The sequence below is a fragment of the Arvicanthis niloticus genome, chromosome 21 (genome assembly GCF_011762505.2).
Source record: "Arvicanthis niloticus isolate mArvNil1 chromosome 21, mArvNil1.pat.X, whole genome shotgun sequence".
NCBI classification, from domain to species: Eukaryota; Metazoa; Chordata; class Mammalia; order Rodentia; family Muridae; genus Arvicanthis; species Arvicanthis niloticus.
This window is the reverse complement of record NC_047678.1, coordinates 51116679-51144180: the sequence shown is the minus strand read 5'-3', so window position 1 is coordinate 51144180 and position 27502 is coordinate 51116679. Positions and strand designations below refer to the sequence as shown.

At 44.2% G+C, this 27502-nt stretch overlaps 1 pseudogene; it reads right to left on the bottom strand.

Moving 5' to 3' along the window:
* Positions 1 to 13570: 13570 nt before the first annotated feature.
* Positions 13571 to 16631, bottom strand: LOC117693253 (putative sperm motility kinase W pseudogene; annotated as a pseudogene).
* Between the last annotated feature and the right edge of the window lie 10871 nt (positions 16632 to 27502).

Genomic DNA, 27502 nt, shown 5'->3' with positions numbered 1-27502 from the left:
TTCCTAGGGATATGTGAAGATTCACTTAGAAATTCCTCCAGGGTGTTTCTAGGGAGCATTAGGACCCCAGTGGGTTTAATGAAGTCTATGGTTCACTCAAACAGGATCATCTGGATGTTGGAGTTGATAAGGAGAAACAATGCACAGCTGCAGAACGGGGATCCCAAGAAATGGAAAGAACCCATGACCACCAAAGTGCAGGAGAGCTCAGCACAGTGCAGTGCAGTGCAGGCTGAGTGCTCTGGGAGAGAGGCAGCAGTCTGGCAAAGTTTCTGTTACTGCTATGACATAGGGAATTGAGCTCAGAGACCTGAATCTAAAAACGTCCTGCTATAATAGGGAGATCACCAAAATGAGTGACTCTGAAGATTAGGTTCAGTGATGGGGGGTTGGGGGCAGCAAGAGAGGCATGAGAAAGAGACGGAGAGAATGAATGAATGAGTTTTTGGTGTTGAACATGTGATGAGCCTGAGGTCTCATCCTAAGTCAGTGCTTTCTCTTTCTTCAGGGACACTGCTCTCTAAGTTTATGGAAAGCACTTTTTGAAACTTTGCAAAAGAAGCCTCAGAGAATGTTGAAAGACTTTCCATATTTCTTTTTCCAAGGTGGGGAACATTGTGCTTTGATGGTTAACTGTCCTCCTCAGAGAGAAGCCTACAGTAGAACTCATGAGGGAGCACCTATGTCTCATTAGAGGTGACAGATCCTCACCAGGTTGTTCTTAGAAGACAGAAGCCAATTAAGCAAACCCCACATTCCTATCATTCCTTGAGATACTCATCCCTCCTTCTATAGGCACAGCAGACCTAGGACACCACCAGCATCACCTCCCCTATGTATCCTATGCACACTTCCTCATGGCCTGACTTTAGCCTCTGTCACAAAGAAGGCTGGATTTTTATGAACCATGCATGGGATCGTGAGAAGAGAAGTTCTGGATACTTGGTAAGGACCAAACTAGACAGAATTTTAATTTTCTTAAGGTCTACAAAGCTGCCAGTATCAATTCCATAGTCATAGGACACACGTCCTTGATGTGTTCCTTGCACCTGGCTGTATCTTCACCCTGCTGTACTGAGGACTGTCCTTTCTTTCAACAATCCTCTGAGGTCACTGTGACTGTCCTAGGTCTGTGATTGGATATGTCCTCTGACAGAGCAGAATGTGAAAGCTGTCCCATTGAAACACGACTGTCCTCAGTTAGACAGCCATAGCACACTTTCAGAGGCACTCTTTGGACACTAGAAGAGTCTCACTCACAACTGTCATTCTGGGTGGCAGAATGGTACATCCATGCCATCATTCTTTCACTAGACCTTACAACAGAACTTTCTAGGCAAAAGACCTAGTGTTATGACCTCTGTATGCCTTGACTAATATGGTGACACCTGGCACAGAAGCCAGCTTCTGTTTAGGCTCTTAGTTTCCATTATAAAAAAAATTGGGCATAAGAATGTCTCAAGAGTCCTATTTCAGCTTTGTAGACAGCCTTCAGGAAAGGAAAAGAAAACCCCTAGATCTGCTTCTTCTGGCCACCTTCATATTCTTTCCCAAGGGCATTCTCAGTGACTTTTATCCAGGTCAGGACCTGTATGTATCATGGGCCAGGTCAACTGCAGCCTAAATACTGCCTCTTCAGTGTTCATACTAGGGTGGGCATTAGGTTGGGGCCTGGACAAAGAATATGGAGAGACATTATGATTTAACTCTGGAGAGGGTCCACACTTGGCTGATTCCCTACCCAATTCCCTTAAATCCATAGGGTTATAAATCTCCATGCTGTCTACTAAAGTAGTAGGGCCTAAGGAAGCTGGCAGTTGCTCTTAACATCTTAGAAAAGATGGCTTTGGGATGACCATCACCCTGCTGTGTAGAATGTGTGAAAGGAAGTCCTCCTGCCCACCTGACACTTTGCTCCCTTAGGCCACAGGGCCTGCCTCTCATCTGCCAGTATGGTGGCGGTGGATGGTCACTGGGCTCTGTACATTTGGTAGTTGAACTGTTAGAGATGCCATTAGGAAGCCCTGTAGTGGAGCTGCACACCTTTAATTCCAGCACTTGGGAGGCAGAGGCAGGAGATCTGTGAGTTCCTTGCCAGCCTGATCTACACAGGGAGTTCCAGGACAGCCAGGGCTACACAAAGAAGCCCTGTCTTGAGACTATCCTGCCACAAGGTGAGAAATGTCATGTGGAGATAAAGTCTGCATATCTGAGTACCTCATCTTGGGCAGCGGTGTAGTAGTTAATGTAAGTTAAACAACAGCTTGGGGCAGTTAGAGGTTGCCCATCCCCCAAAGTTCTGCCCACCAATCCCCTTTCACCAAGGGGGCGGGTCTATCAGCCTCCCTTCCTTCTTCATGTTCTGTCTTGGAACATCCACTGCCTGTTGAGGACCAGTGTACAAATAAAGACAACTCTGTTGTAGGTTACTTTGCATCCATGTGTGGGACACTAAGACCAAAACTGACATGGGACGCAAAAGGTTTATGTGACTCATGTATCCTGATCCTTGACCATCTTTGAAGCAAAGTCAAGGCAGAAACTCAAATAGGGCAGGAACCTGAAAACAGCAAGTAAAAGAGAGCCTACAGAGAAGGGCTGCTGACTGCATTGCTGACCTTATTTTCCTTCACATAACATGCTGCCCAGTAGTGGCACATCCCACAGTGAGATAGCACACTCCCATAGCAGTCACCAATAAAGAATCTCTGCACATCTTTCCTGTAGGCTATGTGATGCGGGCATTCTTTCAATAATATTTGCCCCTTTAAGATTTCTTCTACTCTATGTTGTTGACAAGTTGACTGGGACACAAGAGCACCATACAAATGAAAAGGGCAGTGCTAAGAACAGGTGAAATGCCACCACAGGCAGGAAATCAGGTAGAATGTCTAAGTGTCAGAAGCAGCTGGCTGTTCCTTGTTGCTGTCAGGACCTATTTGAAGCAGAAGTGAGGGCCTGGAGGATTGCAGGCTGGAACTCAGTGTTCACAAGGTGGAGTGGATCTGTCTGGCACAGGTCTGAGAGAAGATTATGGCTCTGAATTGACTGCTACAGAATGCACTAGGCAGAGAGAGGCCCTGACTGGTACTCACTCCTGTCAGTGAAATGATCCCTAACTTGCTTTGGTGTAGGGACCATGAGAAACTTGAATGGGTGAATTCCTGAGGCAGTCTATTTTGACATGGACTTGGTTCCACTAGGACTCAGAGACCAGTCGTCTCATCCATAATTGGCAAGGACATTACTCTTATGTTTCAGTGTGAAGAGCAATGGCAAAGTTTTGCTTTGGAGTCCAATCCTGATTGTTGATGAATGACTGATCAGTAAGTGCAAGTTCTAGTAACTATGATTTCCCCCTTGGATGTTTACAGTCTGATACTGCTCATGAACAGACACCTCCCACCCAGTCTAGCTTAGTCCTCCTACTGTGCTGTACCAATTTCAACCTGAGATCCCTGGTAGCCATAGGAATACTTAGTGATTCCAGCTGTTTCCAGCTTCACTTTCCATGTGTCTTTCCTGCTGTATTTCCTCACCAGATCAGGATAGAATTATGAGCCAAGTGGCCCTCTGGAGATGTCCTTAGTGACCTATACCATCTCCCTAACCTCTCAAAGGGCTGATTGGTTATTTTTGTTTTCTTTTGAGACATGGGTTCTCTGTGTAGTCCTGAGTATTCTGGAACTCACTCTGTAGACCAGGCTGCTCTCAAACTCCCAGAGTTTCACTTGCCTCTGCTTCCTGACTACTGGAATTAAGGCCTGTACCAGCAGCAACACCCAAGCAGGTGTGTTCTTAAGTCACTGACTTTGTAGGCTTCCAAGTATTCAGAGAAGAGAAACAAATGAACTGGCAGCTCTCCTGTTAGTCAGAACTTATCAAACCAGTGTAAACAGTCCAGATCCAATCCATGGAGTAGGCTAGTGAGTTGAGGCACCAAATTATACCCACATGAGCTGGGTCTTAGTTTTGATTTTTTTTTTTTTTGGTTTCCCACATTTAATGAAAAGCTCTATTTTCTTATTTTTATAATTGATTAATCAATTTATTTAATTTTTTTATCCCATACAACTCAGGAATTCGTAGAATACAACTTTGGCCATTTTTAACATGTGTTTGGAATTGAAAATCCATTGGAATGATATTTCATGCATTGGAAACATGATTCCAGGAAATTTTCAAAATTGTAGCTGTGCCTGAAGAAACCCGAATCACCTGTAGGTCACTTTTCCCTTTCAAAACCACCAATCTTTCATAAACACTAGTGTTCTGATCAGTATAAATTTTATATTAACATTTAGTCTTTAATTACCTTTGCTTCCATGTCTGTGGTTGTGTGTACATCTGTGTGCACATGTGCATTTCTTAGTGTGTGTACTTGGGTTGGTGGGCTGGGCACTCACCATAAGGGTCACATGTGTTCAGAGAAAAATGTTTGAAGGTAGTTCTCTCCTTTCACCTTGTTGTTCTACAGTCTCTGCTGGTGTTTTGATAGGTAATATATTAGTCTAGCTGGCCTTGGAGATTTTAGGCAATTCTCCTGTCTCTACCTCATGCTTTGCTGTAGGGTTTACAGTGTTTGCTACCTGATAAGATTTTTCTTTGGGATCTGGGGATGTAGTATGGGTCTTTAGGCTCAGATATGTATCCTCATTATCTCCTTGTTCTGGTTTAGCCCTCAATTAAAAAATTGTTGTATTTTAGATATTCTTTTGAGAATCAATTGAAATAAATGTGCTTCATTATGGTTGTGTTTGTGTGTGTGCATGCAAGCTTGTGTGTATGTACTTGTGCATGGATTATGTCATATTTCCATCCTCTTCCCAGTGGCCTTTTCTCTTTCCTGACTCTCATATGTATGTTTCCTGCCAAACCCAATTATTTGCTCACTCTAATGTTGTGTCATATACATTACATACTATGCCTCCCTCTTCTTGTCTGAAATATCTCTTTTTCCCCTCTTAGAACAGGTCCACTCTTGCTTTTCCTGTCCTAAGATTCACACACAAAACCACACACAAACATTTGAATACACGCATTCTCTGGCATATTCTCTTTCTCTCTCCCTCCCAGCCCCCCTCTCTTTTTTTCACTTGTGGGCATATATGATGAACAACACACATGTAGCTTCTGCATATTATAGTAAACCTGACATTTGTCCTTCTCAGACTGGCATATTTCACTTAGCATCTTGATCTCCAGGTCTACACATGTCCTGTGTGTCTCACTTTCCTTTACCCCTCATGATGTGTCAGTGTTCCTGATTTCTCATCCCCACCCATGTGCTGGTGCTCATCCTGGCTGGTTCTCTTTCAGAGCTATAGTGAAGAGTGGAACGATGAGCCTGGATGCCTTAGTATCCCTTCCTTACATTGATGGATCAGACAGCAGTCCCGTTTTCCTTGTTCTGAGGAACTTTTATGCTGGCAGCCAGGGTGGCTGGCCTAGTTTTATTTCCCACTCTCAGTGTGTAAACACCCATGATTCTCCCTGTCTGCCCATCATTTGTTGGCCTTGGTTTTCTTGTTACCAGTCATGGTGGAGGGGTGAATGGTCACTTTAAACAATTTTCATTTCATTTCTGGGATGATAAGGTTGCTCAATACGTGTTAAAGTACAGATCTTTGTGTGTCTTCCTTTGAGGTCAATCCATTCAGTTCACTACCCCATCTTCTGATTAGATGAATTGGTTTTTGTTATGTTGTTCTCTGTGGAAATGTGTAGCCTGCCACTAGACATAAGACCTGGTATGGTTTAAGTCAGTTAAAAAACCCCAAGTATTCTCATAATTGAGAAACGTAAGTATTAGTACCAATTCAGCCAAGATGTATGGGGTCTCAGAACACTGGACCACAACATCCCTGTCAGGGACCATATCACTTAGGGAAAACAACTTTCCCACTCAAACAAAGCACCTCTAACATTTCAGATTGAGCCAACCAGAAGCATCTACCCCTGGATCCCAGCCCACCCCATAATGTTCATAAGGTCCCCGTCTACAAAGAAATTGTGCGTGAGTTATTTCACTCAGAATCCTCTGAGACCATGCATGTTAATGAGCTGTAATACTCTTGGGAAGAGTTTTCTCATTGGAAGCTTTCCTTGCTGGATCTAGGCCCTGACCAGAAGTCTGGGTTTGAGCTTTCCCTTCAGCTGCTTGTCTTGTCAGTGAGGATGCCACTGTCTATTAATTGCACAACACATTCTCCCACTCTGGCTCTCACTCTGGTCCAGGGGATACAGTGTCGTGTGCAAAATATTCACTGTGCAAGCACTGTTGAGTCAGAGTTTAATATCCTTGGCCCATGTCACCTTTAATCTACTTTTCTTTGTGGTAAGGCCCAAGTGTGTACTATACAGCTGCTCAAAATGAATCTTTAGTGCCTCTCAGTGTGTGAGCACCAGCATGGAGTCTTAGGGCGAGTTTGAAGTCATTGCTCAGCTCTCTGCTTCTCTTCAACACCACAGAGAAACTGACTGACCAGTAAATAGCCAGCAGGAAGAGGTAAAGGAGAGGCCTGGTTTAGATGACTCCCAGAGTATCCTTGATACAACTGCTGGACTGACAAGCTTAATTTAGCTTCTAAAAGCAGGAAATCTGATGTGGAAATATTTCTCTGATGCACTATAGGAATGGCCAGAAGACTGGGCCTAGAGATCTGATTTTCTCCTGTTCCTGGTCCAGCTTTAGGTAGGAGGAGAATAGATTCTTGCCTACCCTATCTGTAAAGTGAAAAAAGCCCATGTGATGCTGGCAGCCAAGAGTAGTGTTCATACAGCTTGTGACTTGCAAGAGAAGCCTCTGGAACCCAAGGTACAAATGGAGGGCTCAGGCAGGCCCTGCCCTGGTTCTGCTTCAGTCAGAGCAAGAAAGACCATCTATCCAGCTGTGTGTGGCCACATAGGTCATGCTACCTGCCACATGATCTCAGCATGTGTCCTACACTTCTGCTGGCTTGTCAGCCCTCATTTCCAGTCAATCAATCCTGTACCTTTCAGAGAATCCCCCCTATGCCAGGCAGGAGCTGGTTTCTGTATTGGCAAGCTATCCTGTCTTTGTTCTGTGGGAGTGCAAGGTGTCAGGTACAGTACCTTCATAGGGTGAGCATTGACTCTTCTCTCCCTGGTGACTTTCCTGACCTGAATCCTCCATACAGAGGCAGCTGTGCTCTTCCATGTGGGTAAGCTGACACCTAGGCTGCATTCAAACCATGAATCTCACCCTCACCCAAGTCCTCCCACTTTCCTCCTAGATGTAGAGGATGGAGTGATGGCAGTATCTCCTGGAACCTCCCACTACACCACCCTAGGTAAATGTAACACTCTGCTGCCCTGCACTGTTACTCTATAAATGGAGTACCTTATTTTGAGTTCAACAAAGAACATGGCAATCATAGCACTGAGGGTCACAGAGGCAATGATGTGGCTGTATGAGCCTCCTGTGGGTCATTTTCTTTAATAGCATCTCCCAATTTCTAAAGTTGGATTCCCTAAAGTATTCTCTGTTAGGTTCAGTGTTGCTGAGTCCTGAACCTATAAGTAAATCCCATGTCAGACACTTGTCTTTGGACAAGTTCCAAATTCATTCCAGAGTGCTATTTGTACTGTTTTGAGCTGTGGGGTTCTGAAGTTAATAGGGGTGAATCTTGGAAATATCAGGCTCTGACTCTTGTTCTCAGTCAAACAAGTTTCAAAAGAGTCAATAACCACAAAGTATAAAACTGCAATTTTAATGTTGACTCTGCGCCCTGCCTATTTCCAGCTCCTTTAAGAGGTAAAAATCTTTCTTAGCCTATTTTTCACATGGGATACCATCAGCACATGACACCTGCAATGTCAGGACTTGCAAAGTTCTACTAAATGAGGAATGAGGGTATGACCATGATAACTGATCCCTAGACTGCTGAATCCAGTATCCACATAGAAACAGGTTTCACACTCATAGTCCTGGTTGCTACAGCATCATCAACAGGCTTCTTTTGTAAAGTAGAGCCTTCTATGTCTTTTAGGATTCAGAGGTATCCTCTGACCTGAGTCTGTCAGGTTCTCTGTATCCTGGAATGCCTGATGAGACTTTGGTCCTTGTACTTTTCTCCAGTACATAAATGTTTTTCATGTATTTCCTAAACATGTTCCTGATCCTTACAGTGGCCAGGCTTCTTGGCTGGAGTCCATCTTCTAAGACTGGGATCATCAGCTAGAACAATCTGTTCAATGTCAATAGGCTGTATATGGAGAACAAAATGAAGGAACTTGTGTAAGTTGAGAGAAGGATGGTTTTCTTGCAGAAGATATGTTCCCAGCTCTCTCCCAGCAGTCTATGCACCTAGCAGACATCATAGCACTTCACCAATGTGTAAGAAACCCCTCATTGATATATTGGCCCTCTAACCTGTAGTCTGAGCTTTTTGGTGGAGCTCTCACGTTGGAAGAATCAGAATCTCTCTGAAGTGTTAGCCAATGAGACCTGCAAGTTCTGAAGGAGACCAGGACAGGGATTTGTGGGCTCTCTTTGTAGTACGTCAGTCAAGCTCCAGAGGCATCCTAAATACCCTGTGGAAAGTGACAGGGTCCTAGCACTCACAGATTCTAGTGTTGGTTGCTCACACATCTCCTGCACTGCCTGAACTGGTGAACAGCTTGGTATCTCCAGGCTTTGTTCTCCTTTCTACAATGAGACTAAGAATGGAGACATCCAGTCAGGCGTGTTCTCAGGGAAACATCCAAAGTCTAAGAACTTGTGGTCAGTCAATGACTGGGGAGCAGGTGTGGAAGAGCTTCAAGAATGGGGTAAGTGAGCACAGAGAATGCAAAGACCCTGGGTACTCAAATGGAAGAGAGAGACACAACTACCCCTTAAGGGATCATATGCCCAGGTAGAGAAAACATCAACTGTGTTATCCAGGCACAGAAGGCAAGCAAGAGACCCACACATAGATCCTGCAGTGACACCATGAAAAGTTTTGCCCTGGAGACTCAACACATCAAGGGCTGGGATGCATATATAAACACATCCAGGGGTGGGGATGACAGCTAAGTGGTTCTTCCTGCATAGTTGAAAAATGTGCAAATGTACCGACACTGCCTCAGATGCTTTAGGTGCTTCATCTACAGAAACTTTTCAAAAAATAGCCAATAACGTTCAATCACTGAATATTTCACAAAGTTTGAGAAACGCCTCAATAGAGTTATCCTCTGACCTCCACAGAATATGCAGAAAATATATATGCTACTTACCTCACAGAGAGAGAGAGAAGGAGAGAGAGAGAGAGAAAGACAGACAGAGAGAGATAGAAAGACAGAGACTAAAAGACAGACTGAGAAGCAGAGAGGCAGATAGAGAATGGGAGAGTCAGATACTGATGCATCCGATATTGATGCAGAAACAGAGAGATAAAGCAGGAGTAAGAGAGGGATATAGAAACAGAAAAGACAGGATAAAGGAGACATCGAATAGGTAAGTAAGTGAGTAAATATGTAAAGAATTTAAAATTCTTTCCAAAGTTACATGCTCTCAGAGCCATACCCACAGTGAGAATTAGGGTACAGTCTGTAAGCCTCATACATACATACCTACTAACACTGAATTGGACCTACTCAAGAAAGCGCAGGCTAGCAGAAGGAAAATGACATGAAATGCTAATCTTTCTTGGAGGGAGGAAAGGACCTGGCAGGAAAGAGAAAAAAGGATCAACCTGAAGGCAAAGAAGTCTGCTGTGAAATTGTAATCTATGTCTGGAAAGTATCAGTTGAGGACACAGTAGAGACATCCCAGGGATGAGCTTTTGGCTAAGTGAAAACAGTGTCAGGTATAATGTGAGGAGAATCTGAGAGGTCAGGCAGGACACACTACAAGATGTTAGCTTTGAGGCTAGGTAAAATGAGAAGCTGAAGCCTCTAGTCATGAGTCTGACAATTTCCAGTGTTGGGAGATGTGGTGGCCACTGGGAGCAATTCATGTTCTTTCATTTGAACCCTCAAGCTGTGCAGGAGCAGTGACCTGGAGGAAGAATCTTCACAGAAAAATCCTCTAGATGAAGGTTCCCATGAGCATGTCTGTAGAGGACTGATTTGATTACCTTAACTGACATGGGAAGTCAAAACAGCTTGGTCAGTGCCATTCTCTAGGCTTTGATCTTATACTGCATAACACTAATGAGCTCTCAAGGAGCACAAAAAAGAAGGCTTACATGCATGCATTTTTCCCTCTGCTCTTAACTGTGGATATGACTTGGGGAGCCGCTTTGCCCATGTGCCTTGGCTTCACTGTTGGGATGCAGTATAACCTGGAAGGGTCAAGTCATTGTGGTGGAAATGAAATTAAATAGGGTTTGTTTCAGATAATTGTGCTGATTCTAAAACAATCCAGGGGCAACAGTGGAAGATATCTGGTGATTTCCTTAGTCAGTAAAAGTTATCAGACTGAATGTCCTAATTCATGCTCAGTGGGACTAGCGGCACACTGCCTCACACCCTCTGAATGTCCGATGTCCAGTCATAATGTATGAATTGCCTTCACTGAGTTCTGTCAAGGGTCAGAGGGACCTTGGTCAGTGCATGCCATGTGTCAGATGACAGTAAAGAGGACTTTTCAGAGACCCTGCACATCCCTCCACTAATGACCTTCCAGGAAGTACCAATCATATTAAGAGACAAGCCTCTGATACTCTGCTTGCTTCCCTGGTGCCAGCATTCAACTGAGAGAAAATTAGTGAGCAGCATCCCTGCTGAAGAGACAACAGTGACCGAAAGTCAGAAAACAGAGGATTCAGGTAGCTCATCCTACCAGTGCCACTCAGTGTCTTATTTTCACAGTTAAGAAAAATCCTGGACAGTGACAGGATTTGTGCCCAAGGAGACTGAGTAGTTGCATGGGAGAGAAAGCATGTTAAATTGCTGAGGAAAAACCCAGGTCCAGGAATACTCATGGTGACAGCTTTAATCTGCACTCATTACCTGCTTAGAAACTCAAAATGCATGTGTTATGAATGGTGGAGCCCCATGCTGAAACATGGCCTCTTGTTTCTGAGATTCTAAAATTGTCCCTCTATCAGGATGGTCTCCTCATCTTCCGACATTCCTATCACCATCATAAGAGGAGTATACCCTCAGCACTTTGGTATATTGCAACACCCAACATGCCCAAGGCCTGAGATCTGAGTGGAGAATACCAGTTCACCAAAAGATGAATTACAATAAATTTCCTTTAGGGTGTCCATAAAATTCCCACTGTCACAGGCACTCCTCAGGTCAAGTCATTTACAGTGAGTCCCATGGCTGCTCTTATGGTGCTCTGTCTCATGCCTTCTTTTTGCCCAGGCTCATCCCAGCAGAGATGTTCTTCTCAGGGAGTGTGTTTCCCAACAACCTGTACTAGGATGGAAACTCTCACTTTCACTACATCTTTACCTGTTTTGATGTAGACATACATCACCATCTTAGTCTTCCTGAATGCCTGGACTCTGCCAGAGTGTCAGCTCCATGTGCAGAGCTTGTCCATCACACCAATGATCCTGGGATCCTGCATAGTGAGGACTTTGCACATCACTATGCTTATAGAATGGCAACTGACTAAAGCACAGATGACACCACTTCACCGAGACATTCTGGAAGCTGGGGTGACATCTCAGAGCCAATCTTCACCCTAACTCCTTGTGGATAAGAATGAAGTCAGCCCTCTGAAGGGAAGAATGGTTTCCATGGTGCTACAGGAGGAGGGAGCAGGTACAGATGAGGAAGTGAGAAAAGGCTACAGGACAAGAACTGGGAGTCCACCTCTGTCAGACATCCCAGAAAGCACAATCCTAAGGAAATTCAGTGACAGTTGTCATGGAGACACCCACTGACTGATCTGTAGAGGCCCTCCTCTAGGCCCTTCAAGTCTCAAGACTGAGAAGTGATGCTGAGAGTGAGTCAGGGAGAGGTTGATGTCTTTTGGTGACAGGTGACAGGGCTGTCACTAGGAAGATACCTGCATAGAATGAAGGTCTGAAGAGAGGATCAGAGGTTGCACCATGTAGCTTCCAGGCACAGCTTGGCCTCCCATCAGTTTTGCATGCTGCCTCTCACTGTCACAGTCCTCCTTTCTTTATAGTCACCTCACTGACAATAGCATCTTGTAAGACCAGGCTTGGTGTGCCTCTATTGAGACATGGCAATTATCACATGAACTTGAGGGGCAGAGTAGCCTTTTTAGAGGATAGTCTACCAGAATATGAGCTTCTGTAGGAAATGGTGACCACACTGCAGCCTGCAGTGAAGGGGACCATGTCCACCCACCCTGTTCATGTCCATGTTCACTCATACAGGCGTTAGATTTCTCAGTAGCCTCCCATGGCCTTGGGCTCCACATCTTGACACCATGTCTTCTGTATCTACTCTAGCACTCCTCATGTGTCTTCTGGCCCTGATGAGGGAACACTTCATTACCCAAACCCCAGACTCCATCAAAGGTAATGCACATTCTCCCACACTGAACTCCCCCAGAGCGTGATTATGGACAGCATTCATGGAGAGGCCTCTGAAATCTCAGTCCACTGTGCTTTCGAGCACTGGAAGCTTGGTTATAGAGGATCAGAGTTGGAAATGTCTGTGGTCTTCTCATTCCTAAGACTTGGAGAGTCCTGGAACTCTGGATTAGCAGAGAGTTCAGGGCAGGTTAAAAAATCTTCAAGGACTTAAGTTTTCAAGCTTCCTGAGAAGACCAAGACAGCAGGGAAGAAGAGGCCTCCTTAACTTTCCTGTCTGCAAGAATTCTGGAAAAGTGACAGTTGCCCCGGAGTGATCTGCACCAATGTGGGCTACCTTTGAGTACAGGAGGAGGTGAGCCTCAGGGCTCCTGTTGGTGTTATAGGACACCAGAACACCTGTCACCTTACTCATCATTACTTTAGGATTCTGGTGGTTTGGTGGTGTATTTTGCTCTCAGGAAGGATTCTGGTACTGGAAGACAGCATGTTTCACAGTGATTAAGGCCTTAGACGTTCTCTGGCAAATTGGGTGAACTTCAAGAGGTCAGGATATATGCATGCCCTCAATCTTCTATAATTCTACTCTCAGGAGGATTCTGGCACTGGCAGACAGCATTTTTCACAATGATTCAAGCACCTGAGATTCCCTCTAAAACAGCATGACTTTCAAGTAGTCAGGATATATACATTGTCTGTCCCCATTCTCATCCCCTTTCCCAAATGAAGAAGCCCATGATGCTGTTTTGCTCATTTGAGCCCTTATGTCCAGAGAGACAAGACTATTTTGTTTTCTGTGCATCTTCACAGGGTGAGTGCATCCCATGACTTACCACTCTCCCACTGTGGACAGAAGCATTCACCAACCAAGTATCCTGGATTCCTGGGTGTTGGTGTTTACTCAAATCCACGAGTAACACTCAGCTCTCACACTTGAAGTCCACCTCATTTGAGGCCTGAGCTTCTTTTGTCAGCATTACAAGGTGTCTCAATCTTGTTGCATCCAGCATCCTACTGCCATAGTCCTCTTGTCCTTAGTGTTCTCATAGTGCACACTGTTGTGGCAGGCTGTGTGTGTTCATATAGAGACAGGGGAATCATCATATCAGTGTTGAGGGCAGTGTCAAGCTCAAGTGCTTCTGCCATAAATGTGGACAGCACAGCTTCCCAGGACATCCTGCAGCTGACACAGGATCTTCCAGAGACTGTCCATCCTGAAAGTCCATACAGACATGTGGAACAGAGAGGTCCAGTTCTTCTCTTCAACTGAATCCACTGAGTTATGGTACAGGATTCAATTCTGACTATTGGAACGGCATGTCTTCATCATGATCAGAGATAGGAGGAATAGGGTAAGGGAGAGAAGCAAGGACCAGTTGTGCTGTTGTGCCTGCTCCCACTCTTTCACAGAGAAGCAGGCCACACAGGCTGACTGATCCTCACATTGGCAGTACTCTGACTGTCTGCGATTCTTGAACCTCTGTGTGTGGTCCTTCGGCCAAGTACAAAGACTAACTACACTGTCACTGTACAGAGAAGTCTCCAAAGTCCAGGGCTTGAACACTCCTGGTACTTGGTGCTGGATCAGATCCTGGAGGCACCTGGAGCTCTCACAATTGCTATGACTACCAAGACTCCTGCTGTCAACTGCATAAAATTTAAGAAGCTACCCAGGGTGGTCTCTCAGGAAGATGGCTAGTTCAGATGCTGCTTGAGCTTCAGAATGACACCTATGGAAGTTTGGTTAGTATGGGAGGCCATGAAGGCACATCCTACATATGCACAAGGGTGGCATGCTGACATGGTGTCACTCACGATGTCCTGTGCCTGCACAGGAGCTGCCCAAGACTGCACATGTGCTGAATGCATACATAAACCTTAAAGAACAGAGTTGTGGAAGAAAACTTCCAATCACTGCTCCTTGCTTGCTCTTGAGCAGGCCTCTGCAGGCCTCACAGGGAGCAGATTTCTCCTTGTTGGTAGCAGGTCAAATGATGGGAGAAAAGGATAGCCAAGAAGGCCAGTAGTTACTTTCCCGGGACAGTCAGTGTGATGATTTGTTGCCTTGAGCCGAGTGGCAGTGATGATTCTCTGCCAGCTAGTCTGTACTGGATAGGAGGTGACTTAAAAGACCAGCATGGTGCTATATGACCAGGCTCTGAATGCCACTGTGGAGATTCTGGTGACACTGCAACCATCTCCTCTAGAAAGAGCATCCAGGATGCACAGGAACTAGGTGTCTACCTCAGCTTCCCATGAAGCCATCCAAGCAGCAATGTCAGACTTCACAGGGCTCAGCACACACTGCTTGTCCAATAGAATTGTAGGGAGCCATTGAGGTGGTACCTTGGTGTTTTGACCATGGTCACTCTGACAGGCACTAGGTCACCAAGTCGAAGGACTCTGTATAAACTTGTTCCCAACTGACAACAGCTATACAAGTCGCCATTTCGCCCTGGCTATACCCACAGTCTCTAGCTGATTACTGCTGTTTATTTGCATCAGATACCACCTAGGCTTGGTCCAGCGGGATTTCTTCTTGAGGTAGTATGCCAAGTAGCAGACTTTAATCCAGATGGGGTAGAAATACAACTGACCATCCCATGAGAACCCAGAAATGCATACATTTTGATTTTACCTATGAAAAGACATGAATAAAGACAGAGAAAATAAAATTCAGACCACAACAGTTTACCTGTTGATTGGGTTTGGCCTCTATTTCAGTGGAGCCATTTCTTGGAAGATATAAGTGGGTTTTTGTGTTTGGAGCCCTCAGGAAACAACAGAGTCTTGATAGGCAAACCCTGATTCTCTTGCATAGCCTCTTGAAGTACCCAATATTCTGAGGGGGTGATGAGGTTTCACTGTCAGTCTACCTCAGGTGGCAGGGGCCTTCCCTCTTCTGATATGCTTCTGGAGACACAAGGGGCATCCACAGCTCCAGAATGGAGGGCACAAGCAGTATCTCTGCTCTTCTTCTTGGGACAATGTAAAGCAATGTCAGGCATGGAAGCACGTCTTGCCACCTTGTGTCCTCAGAGTGTCAGGGCAACAGGGCTATGCTCTCCTGATGGCTGAATGTAGAGGAGGCCAAAGCTGGGCTCACTGGCCCTTTTCTTTAGTGGAAGACCAGAGATAGAGGGATGTGCTGGTAATGGGATGGTGGAGGGCAGGGATCCACAAGCTTAACTGAAGTGGTAGATCCATGCTCAAGCCTCTCCCATGCCTGTTCTTTTAAAATCATGTATGCCCCCAACAATTTATCATATGTTTGCTTTGGGATTCTGAGATCTTATTGGTTTTAAATCCCATGCCAAAAAGAATTCTATACTGCTGGAATCTGGGTAGGTGTCAGGTGAGATATTCACATGAAATGTTATGAGAATGGATGTTTCTCAATGTCTTCAATGGAAGGCCTAGTCTCTGGGGAAACTGAGCATTTGCTGAATTAGGTTTTCAAGGTGCCCAGAGATGTGACTTGGAATGTCATAGGTCCCTGTGGCAATGTTTTCCTCTATCCCTTTAGGCATGCTTCCTCTAAAAGGGTGGTACCCACTGGTGATAAATGAGAGTAGCACACCAAGACTTCACACATCTGCTGCCTCACCATTGTATGGCTCCCGTAGTACAAGCTCTGGGACATAAAAGGCCTTTGTTCCACACTGCTCTTTCAGTAATGTGCCAGGTCTGGGCTTGGTGGATAGGCTAATGTCTATCATCTTCACATTACCCTCTGCATCTCTGAAGATATGCTGAGGTTTCATGACTTGATGTACAATGTCAAGGCTGTGGGAGTACTTTATGACTGACACTATCTGCCCAAATATTTTCTTTGTCTCTTCCTCCTGTAGTGGGCCATCCTCCATTATCAGGTCAAAGAAGTTTCCTCCTGGAGCACACTCAGTAACTAGATGGACCGATTTGATGTTACCCCAACGTGAAGGTGGCAATGATGTTACAATGGTGTAGTGTACCCTATGTGGATGTTTCTGACAGGATCTGCCTGATGTGCTTCGTGATGATCTCTACAGTTTTTATGGTCACCATGTCCTGAGTTTTTCTGTAGCAGATGAGATTCACAGTGCCAAACACACCCTGGCCAATAGGAAAAAGGACCATATAGTGACTCCTGAGTTGGTTCTTTCTGGAGTTGCTGATCATGAAGCTAGGTTTCCTAGATGGCTCCTGATTGAACTTTATATAATTTATTCCTTGCTTCCCACTCCTTCTTCATTCTTTATTGCTCTTTTCAATTATGTATCTTCTCATAATTAAACTTTCCTGATTTGTCAGGGATGGTGCCTAGGAGTTGGAGAGAACTTTCAGATACCATGGGATACACCTATCTCTGCACAAATACTGCCAAGATCCAACCTGTCACACCCTGACATAGCAACTGGAAAAAATCTACTCTAACATTGTTAGACATAAGCTTGCTGTGGTCTACTGCTCCCACTGTCAATCTGAAGGCTCTTTGAGTGCCAGCAATTCTGAGAGGTTGGTTCTTGGCCCCCCAGAGAAGTTTTGGTCCAGTTAAGGTTTTTACAGGCAGGCAGGAAGGCAGTTGGCAAGAGATGTTCTATGTACAGGGAGAAAGGCAGTTATAGAGAGATGCCCTATATACAGGGAGGATGGCAGGTGGGAACAATAGTCTACATTCAACTGCTCTTCTCAAGATTATCTGGGCTCATCCAGATGTGTATGTTGGACACTAGGATTCTAGCTACATTTGGCTCATCCATGGAGGTATCTTCTAAGGAGAGGGGAAAATCCCTAAGGAAAGAACTGCCCTAAATTAAAAGAGTTGTTCCCGATTTAGTTAGCTAAATGCCCTCTCTATTCGGATATTCCTAAATGAGCTATCCGAAGACACATAACCTTCATTTAAAATTCTGGCATCTTCTAGTAGAATGTTTTCCCTTATATTGACACTGGACCCCTGAGAACCCCAATGCTGATACAGATTTGGGTTTTCTTGTCTGAATTCAAAGGAATCAAATTGGCTTAAGTTTCTTTTGCTGACAATTCTAACCAGTCACATTTGAACATTTGAATCTATGAACCAAATATTTATTGGGCCACTAAATTATACTGTTAATTTTGGACCACCACCACCCCCCTTGGCAGGCTGTAACCTTCCTCACTTCAGCAGGAAGCCGCTTGAGAGACTCCTGGGCAAGCCAGCTTCTGGTAATCCTATTGTTCATGGGGCCAAGTGGCTGGACAATTGTCCTCCATGGAACACTAACTGTGTCCTCCATGAGTAAGGTCTATGGTCTCAAGTCACTGCCTTACCTGCTCCATTCTAGTGCACTTTACTTAGCTGTGTAAGGACTGAGAAAGGAGAGACATACAACAGTAAAGAATGGCAACTGCAGTCTTCAGCCCCTGTGAACAGTGTTCATTAGGATAAGAAGGGTAACCTTGTTGGAAAGATACAGATGGCTCAGCAGAGCATGTGCTTTCTTTCTGCCCTGGTGGTCACAGCCATTGGACAGGGAGTCTGATGGAAGGACCCTTTCATGGTTGTTCAAAGAACATGTGAGTTGTGGTAACTACTGCAGAGCCAGGGATATTTCTCCACCACCACCACCACCACCACCACCACCACCACCACCACCACCACCACCACTACCACCACCACCACCACCACCACAACCACCACCACAACAACAATTGACTTGGTGATAGACAGAGGACTATTAAAGTAGTCATTTTGAGAGCCTAATGACCAGGCATGTCTGCTGAGGCTATGGTATATGTGGTGGCTTTGGCATCTTCTCAGCTGGCTGAAGAAATAGGACATGGGGTCTTGAGGAGAGAACAGGAACCAAGCAAGAAAGATCCAACTCCTCCTGGAGAGGGCCAGGAAATCAAGCTTGAAATTTGACATCTGTGCGTGTGACGGGAGTCCAAAGACAAGAAAAGCCAACTGTTCCTACAAAGGACAGAGACAGTGTACAGGTCCGACCAGTATAAAGTCAAGCTTCTGTTTATAGGAAAGATGGGAAAGAAGACTCAGAGACAAAGTCAGAAATGGATTGGGCTGTCCAATCAGAACTTTGAATTGTCCCACACCAATATCTACCCCACTGGTGGACTTCTGGAGTACATGAAGGAGCCAGTCCTACAAATCTAAAACTCCAGGATCTCCATGACATAGATAACCCCCATGACAACAAGATAACTGAGAGGAGTACCACTGAAATTTCAGTGTTGATAGAGTATCAGAAGCCTCATACCACACCAAAAAGCCATCGTGATGAATATTTGCAGACAAAAATAGTGGAACCCATGGTGACACACTACAGCTTACACAACACTATCACCCCCTGCCCCCATGATTAGGGAAAGGTTGCAAGGATGAACAATGGACCAGAGAGGAGGGGGAGATAGTAGATTGGAGTGGGTGAGATGAAATTCTCACACACACATACCAAAATCATATAACTTTAAGCAAAACAAACAGAGTAAAATCAAGTATCTTTAGGATGAGAGCTAGATAGATTATAAATGTCAATATGATAGATAACAGCAGGGACACAACAGGGTTGTTGCAAATAGAAACTGACAATGACTGTCACAGAATGCATGAGAGCTGAACAAGCTCACACCAGGAAGAATCTCATGAACACGGAAGTGGGGACATGGACACAAAAGTCCACCACAAGATGATGGACAGTTGGCACTTGACAAGTGATCAACTGATGAGAGAGGGAAAATCAGCATTCTGATGGCAAGCCCTGAGAGGTCAATGATACCTCAAGTCAGACAAGAAATAGACCTAATGGAGAGATGAGAAGGAAAACAAGGAGAAGGAGGATCAAAAAAGGGAGGGACAGGGAGAAAGAGGATGGAGAAGAGGAAGAGGGTAGGAGGGGGTGAAAAAGTGTATGAGACAACTTCTCAGAGATGAGTGGTGTTCAGTGTCTGTGTTCTGTATCCTTTGCCTGAAAGATTGGAACATTCAAGTCTACAGAGAATTAAACAGGAAGGTAAACAAATAGCTTCAGGAAGTCCCTGAAACTGGCCAGATTCCCTGGGTCTCTGTTTTCCAAAATGTAATCAGTCCAAGCTGCTCTGAGTCTCTCTTAGACAAGACAGGTTACTAAGACACCTGAGACCAGACCAGCTAGCTGCCTGGGAGAAGCAGGAAAAAAAGAAGCATGCTGCTTGGAAGAAGTTTAGAGCATGCTGCTGGGGTGTGAAAACTGCCTAAGATGTGCAGCTTAGAAGAGGAGGCCAGTGTCCTCAGCAGGCTCTTCAAGCACTGGGTGCTCTTCCTTTACATTTTTTGCAGGTGAGAGTGGATGGGGACAAGAAGTGGAGCACAGAAGGTCAGGAGTCATCAGAAAAGGGCATAGGGCTAACATGTCCCTCCTAAGCTGCCCCTGCCTAGAAGCCAGTATATCCTTTACAGCTGCCCTGTGAGGCATGCATGTTATTTCTTTCTTTTTTATTAATTTTCATTTTGCATGTGTGGGTGTTTTGCCTGCCTTGATGTATATGTATAGCACTACCGTGCCTAGTATATAAGATAGAAGAACATGTTGATCCATTGGAACTCGGGTTTCAAGAGATTGTTAGCCACAGTGTAGGTCCTGGACCTCCAACCTGGGCCCTCTGCAAGAGCAGTCAGTGCCCATAACCACTGCACTGTCTTGCCAGCACACTCAAATGATCCTATGGAGGATAAACTCCAATGCCAGATTAACTTGTGAGTTATCTTCTGCTGTTTTGATTAAATATATTCCTAACACATGGTTAAATGTTTGTTTAGTGGATAAAAAGAGTAGCCCATAGTTTTCTCCATGGAGTCTCTTGGCATAGCCTGAGTTCTCACCAGACCACACAGATTGACATAAAATTAAATTTTATAAAGTGGAATAATTTATATTATTTGTGGAACTTGACATTATTTATTTCCTTTATTTCAAAACATTATTTTTAGATCTCTCTCACTTTCTCTCTCTTTCTGTGTCTCTGTATCTATCTGTCTCTTTTAAAGCTGTGCATGTAAGTGCAGGCACATATGACAACCAGTAGAGGGCACTAGATCAACGTGAAGCTGGATTTAACAAGTGATTCTTATTCCTGGGACATGAGTTCTGGGAGCCAAAATGAGATCATCTCCAAGAACAGTAACACACTTACCATGAGCCCTTTCTCCGGATGGCTCCACTCTGCTTCAAGAGAAGCTATTGATGAACTTCACTTGACTGTGGGGAGAAATGTGTCAGGAAATTCTTCTCAAGAACTATTTAGGGTCTGACTAAAAACTAGGTAGATCTTTATCAGGAAGAACTGGAGGAAGATTTCCAACAAAGAACACTCATTGCACATCTACTCCCCAAATGCAACAGCACCAACATTCATAAACGAACTTTACTAAAGCTCAAAACATACACTAAACCCCACAGAATAATTGTGGGAGACCTCAACATCCTACCCTCAGGGATAGACAGGACATTGAAACAGAATCTAAACAAAGACACGATGAAACTAATAAAGGTTATCAACCAAATGGATTTAAATATCTACAGAACATTTTATCTTAAAAAGAATATACCTTCTTCTCAGCACCTCATGGTGCCTTCTTCAAAATAGATCATATAACCAGTCACAAAACAAGTCTCAACAGATAAAAAACACTGAAATAGTCCTGTGCATCTTACCACATCACAATGGACTAAGGCTAGATTTCAATCACAACAAAAACAACAGAAAACCCACATACATATGGAAATAGAGCAACTCTCTACTCAATGATAACTTGAGTAGAGAAGATATATAACTTGGTCAGGGAAGAAATAAAGAAAGAAATCAAAAACTTCCTGGAATTCAATGAAAATGATGACACAGAATACCCAGACTTATGAGATACACGGAAAGCAGTGCTAAGAGGAAAGTTCATAGCACAAAGTGCCCTGATAACTGAACTGGAGAGATCCTACACTAACAATTTAACAGCATACCTGAGAGCTTTAGAGCAAGACGCTAACACACCCAAGACCAGTAGATGGCAGGAAATAGTCAAACTCCGCCGAAATAGAAACAAAGAGAATGATACAAAGAATCAACAAAACCAAAAGCTGTTCTTTGAGAAAATCAACAAGATAAATAAAACAACAAGGTAGATAAAACCCTAGCCAAACTAACTAAGGGGCCCAGAGATAGCATCCAAATTGACAAAATCAGATGAACAGGGAGACATAACAACAGAAACTGAGACAATCAAAAAAATCATCAGATCCTAGTACTTTTAAAAGCCTATACTCAACAAAACTGGAAAGTGTAGATGAAATAGATGATTTTCTAGACAGATACGACATACAAAGTTAAATCAAGAGCAGGTAAACTGTCTAAACAGACCCATATCCCCTAAAGAAATAGAGGAAGTCATTTAAAAACCTCCAAACCAAAAAAAAAAAAAAAAAAAAAAGCAAGCCCAGGGCCAGAATTCTACCAGATATTCAAAGAGCTAATAGCAACAGTCCTCAAACTATTCCATAAAATAGAAACAGAAGGAACACTTCTTAATTAATTCTATGAAGCCACAATTACTCTGATGCATAAAGCACACAAGGGCCCACTAAAATCAGGTCGTAGACAAGGCTGCCCACTCTCACACCACCTATTCAATATAGTACTGGAAGTTCATGTCAAAGCAGATAAAGGACATTCACATGAAACCAGATACACTGAAACTAATAGAAGAGAAGGTGGGGAAGACCCTCAAATACCTAGCCACTGGGGAAAAGTTCCTGAACAGAACACCGATGGCTTATGCTCTAAGATCAAGAATTGGCAAATGGGACTTCATAAAATTGCAAAGCTTCTCTAAGGAAAAGGACACTGTCAAAAGGACAAATTGGCAACTAACAGATTGTGAAAAGATTCTTACCAACCCTATATCAGATAGAGGGCTAATATCCAATATATACAAAGAACTCAAGAACTTAGACTCCAGAGAATTAAAAACCCTATTAAAGATGGGGTACAGAGCTAAACAAAGAATCTTCAACTGAATAAACTCAATGGCCGAGAAGCACCTAAAGAAATGTTCAGCATTTTTAGTCACCAGGGAAATGCAAATCAAAACAACCCTGAGGTTCCACTTCACACCTTAGCCAGTCAGAATGGCTAAGATCAAAAACTCAAGTGCTAGCAGTGCTGGCGAGGATGTGGAGAAAGAGGAACACTTCTACATCGTTGGTGGGGTTACAAGCTGGTACAACCACTCTGGAAATCAGTCTGGCAGTTCCTCAGAAAATGGGACATAGCATTACCTGAGGACCCAGAAATACCACTCCTGGGCATGTACCCAGAAGATGCTCCAATATATAACAAGGACATATGCTCTACTATGTTCATAGCAGCCTTATTTATAATAGCCAGAAGCTGGAAAGAACCCAGATGTCCTTCAACAGGAAGGACAGTGGATATTGACAAGAGGAATGGATACAGAAAATGTGGTACAATTACACAATGGAATACTACTCAGCTATTAAAAACAATGAATTTGAGAAATGCTTAGGCAAATGGATGGAACTAGAAAATATCATCCTGAGTGAGGTAACCCAATCACAAAAGAGCACACCTGGTTTGCACTCACTGATAATTAGATATTAGCCCAAAAGCTCGCAAAATTCAAGATACAACTCATGGACCACATGAAGCTCATGAACAAGGAAGACCCAAGTGTGGGTGCTTTGGCCCTTCTTAGAAGGAATAACAAAATACTCATGGGAGCAAATATGGGGACAAAGTGTGGGACAGAAACTGAAAGAGGGGACGTCTGGAGACCATCCCTTGTGCAATCACCAAAGTTAGACACTGATGTGGATGCCAAGAAGTGCACGCTGACTGGAGACTGATATGGCCGTCTCCTTAGTAGTCTGCCAGAGCCTGAAATATACAGAGGCAGATGCTCACAGCTAACCATTGAACTGATCAAAGGGTTTCCAATGGAGGAGTGAAAGAGAAGACTGAAGGAGCTGAAAGGGGTTTGCAGCAACATGAGGAGAACAACAATACCAACCAACCAGAGCTCCCAGGGTCTAAACCACCAGCCTGGGAGCAGCATATAGGGAGGGACCCATGGCTCCAGCTGTATATGTAGGGGAGGATGACAGTGTCAGGCATAGGTGGGTGAGGAAGTCCTTGGTCCAGTGAAGGCTGGACTCCCCAGGGTGGGGGAAATCAGGGGTGGAGAGGTGGGAGTGGGAGGGTGGGTGGGGCCATATCCTCATACAAGCAGGTGAGGGGGATGGCATACGGGGTTCTGAGTTTGGGGGAAGAATGGGGACAGGGGATTACATCTGAAATGTAAATAAAGTACCCAATAAAAATGGAAAAAATAATGAAAAGCAACAAAAAAGACACTCACTGTTCTGGAAAGTGGCACTGAACTGCACAAATGATCATTAAGAAATGAAAAAATTCACTGGAGTTCAGAGCAGAGTGACCTAAAATTGAGACCAGAGGGGAGGCAGACATGTGTCCCACACTGCAGACCTTGCTGCCTGAGTTGAGCATGTGCAAACTTCTATCAATAATAAATCTGATTCTTGTTGTTGTTGTTTGAAAACACACAGAATTTGTAGTTTTCTACAGCAAGACAAACATGAAGAGCATTGTCAATGAATCAACTTCCACATGTGCACAGATGTTGGTCCCTCATCTGGGAGAGCTGAGGGCATCTTTCCAGACCTAGGCTCTTTCCAGACCTCAGCCCCAGTTCCCATGGGAGAACAATCCCTAAATTGGTGAGCACAGGAACCAGAGGCCTTCTCTTCCTGTCTTATTCCTTTCTTCTTGCTTTCACCTTGCACTGGAAGCTGACCCTCAAAGACTGTATTTGTATATGGCACCTGGGACATCAGCATGCCCAGAGTGAAAGCTTCACCCTGGTTGCTATCCTCTAGTGAGTGCACTCCATGAGCATGGAGTTTTTTCTAGGTAGGGAAAACTTCTTCTGAGAACTTGCCCAGGTTCTGAGGTTGGAACCAACCAGGCTCCAATTGTCTTCATTGCAGGAAGTTAGGGGCTCTGGGATGCTCTCAGTATTCTTGTGCCTCTGCCATCTTCACCTGAGTCCAGATGCCTTGACCCCATGGAGTGGGCTCACATAGAAATCACACATACATAAATACATACCTGTATACAAATACATATACTTGCACACAGGCACACACACATCCAAACCTGTCACCTTGATCTTCAGTCTTTAAGAGAATTCAACCTCTGTCTACTGGTCCTTTTCCTGAAGTTCCTCCAGGACAGTTTCAGAGACCCAGTGCCATTACAAGCTTTGACTCAGCTGGAGCACTGATTCAGCCTTTTACATCTACTGACCTCTGCATCCTCTCAAAGGGCTGTGACTGTCAGGACACACATGAGATTAATAGGGGACTAATGAGCACTTGAGGAGTCCCATGGCTGAAGAAGGGTTCACTGCTACTCAGTACTGCATTCATGGCTGCAATTCAATAGCTTATCAATGATGGGTTCAGTGTTTTCAGGTTTTCTATCTGCCTAGCATTCTGTCCTTGTCCCTGTTATGATCATGATCTACACTTAAGGTCTGACTCCTAGATATCTGAGTGCAGAATGAGGAAACCACTATCTAGTGTGTAGTCTAGAGTAGGCAAGCTTCCTCCACTTTAGGGATTAGAACCTGTAAGACAAGGGTGCAAAGACCATCACACACAGTTAGCACAGTAGCTGGTAGGGGAATCTATCTAGAGATGTACATTCACAGGTCCCCTCCTCAAATGAGGCTGAAGTCAGGACCCTGAGCTGATTTACCTTAGATTCAGCTGAAAAGGGGAGATAAATCAGTGGAAGGGTTTGCATTGTCAATTTCTTGGGTTCTCTGCAAAGCAATTAGTACTAGCTTCGTAACTTGGAAGGTGGAAAAGACATATGGCTAGTGGAATGACTCTACCATTGATAGGGAACTTAACGACTTATATGACTTAGTCTTTTGCTGTGAGAAAATAACAAAGGAAAGTAACCAAAAGGATGATCTGTCTTGGCTCAAATGTGATGGTGATACAGTATCTCATGGTGGGAAGAGGAGGGTGCTAGGGGAAAGAACTACTGACTTCATTGTGTCCATGGTCAGGAATCCCAGACAGCTGAAGGTTGAGAATATAGTTGTCTTCTCAGTTTGATCCATCTGAAATGCAGCTTGAGGAAATATTCCAGAAAACATACATGGTGGGCCATAAATACCTTAGACAAACACTTTGAAACACCCACAGATACATGCCCCGATGTTTCCACCTAAGCACTTCTAAAAGTGCACAAAGAAGGTTAATTTCTGGGGAGCCACGATGTCCATAAAGAGAAGAACTCTAAGTGCAGAAAGATCATTTCAGATCAAGACAAATGCTAGCTACAAGAGGAGAGAGCAGGACACAGAGGGAAGAGGTGGGAAACTGCATGTGTTGGTTCACACATGCTTGGCACATGGAGCAGCACTCTTGGAGGTATGTCCTTGGTGGAGTAGATATGGCACTGTATGGATGGACTTGTAGGCCCTCCTCCTAGCTGTCTGGAAGCCAGTCTTCCATTTGCCTTTGGGACATGATGCAGAACACTCAGTGCCTCGGTGCCATGCCTGTCTGGATTCTGCCATGCTTGACACCATGATGATGTGCACGGATCCTCACAAATATACAGTCATTCCCAATAAAATATTGTACACAACAAGGTAATAAAATATTGCTTTGGTCATAGTGTCTCTTCACAGCAATGGAAACCCTAACAAAGACACTCAAGGAAGTGCTAAGAACCACCTCATGCCAGGGGAAGAAACTGTTGAGAGATGCAGTGTGGGTCACAAGGAGAAGAAGGCTATCATGGGCCTATCCTCCTTCTTAGGGAACATGGCCTCTTCTGAGTCTGCTGAGTGAGAAGGAAGGAGACACTAAGAGAAGGCAAGAGTACTGGGTAGTTTTGGTCGACTTGACACAAGAGACACAAGAAGAGAAAAAAATCAACTAAGAAATTACCTCCACTTTTTGTCCTGTGGTCATGTCCATGGACAGTTTTCTTGGTCCTTGATGAGATCCCAATAGACCACTGTGGGCAGCTCCACCCCTAAACAGTGGTTCTTGGTCTTATTAGAAGGCAAGCTGAGGAAGCCAGTGAGAAAAAGTACCAGAGTAACTTCCTTGTATGATTCTGCGTCTGTTCCTGCTTGACTGTTTACCCTGACTTTTCTCAGTGTAGGATTTGAACTGGGAGAAGAAAAGTATCTCAGCCCTTTGCTCCCTAAGATCCTTTGACCATGGCATTGATCACAGCCATAGAATGCAAACTGGGAAAACAATCAGCTGAAAAAATGGTCCCCACTGTCCAAGAATTCTTGTAAGCTATTTGATTACACTCTGAACGAAGAAATTGTGTTGTTTCCTGATGAAACATGTTCCTAGTAGTGGTATGGCTCACTCTTAGTAAACATCTTTAATCCCAAACAATGAAGGCAAAGTTAATATTGTGGAAAGTAGCACCATGTTTGAAAGTTATGTCTAATTGAGTGGCAGGAAACGTGATGAATCAGAGAAACATTTGACAGAAGAGGATATGCTTCACTCTCATGAGAAGAAAGTGGGGGGATGCTACTTATGAGACAGCACTGCAGAGAGAGGAAAGAAGACAAGGAAGCAGTTTTACTGGGAAAGATTTACAGAGACCAGAAAGATCCAGGAAATGGTGAGCTTATTCCATAGTAAGTCTCAAAGCAAAAAACATTCTAGGCCAAGATAAGATCATATGAAGCTCCAGGCTTCTAGTACTAGTTTTAAGTTCCCACAATGAGGCAGTAAGCTGAGAGACTACATTTACACTAAGAGAATAAACAATACATTTGCAAGGGAGATACAATGAAACACCCTAGTCCATTGCTTGAGGGGGATCAGGTCTTGTCTCTGAGGAGAATATGAGCAGGACCAGGGATGTGGATCAGGACAGAGTGGTTCTTTTATTTGGTCCCTCAGTCCCATCCAGTCCTTATGAGATTG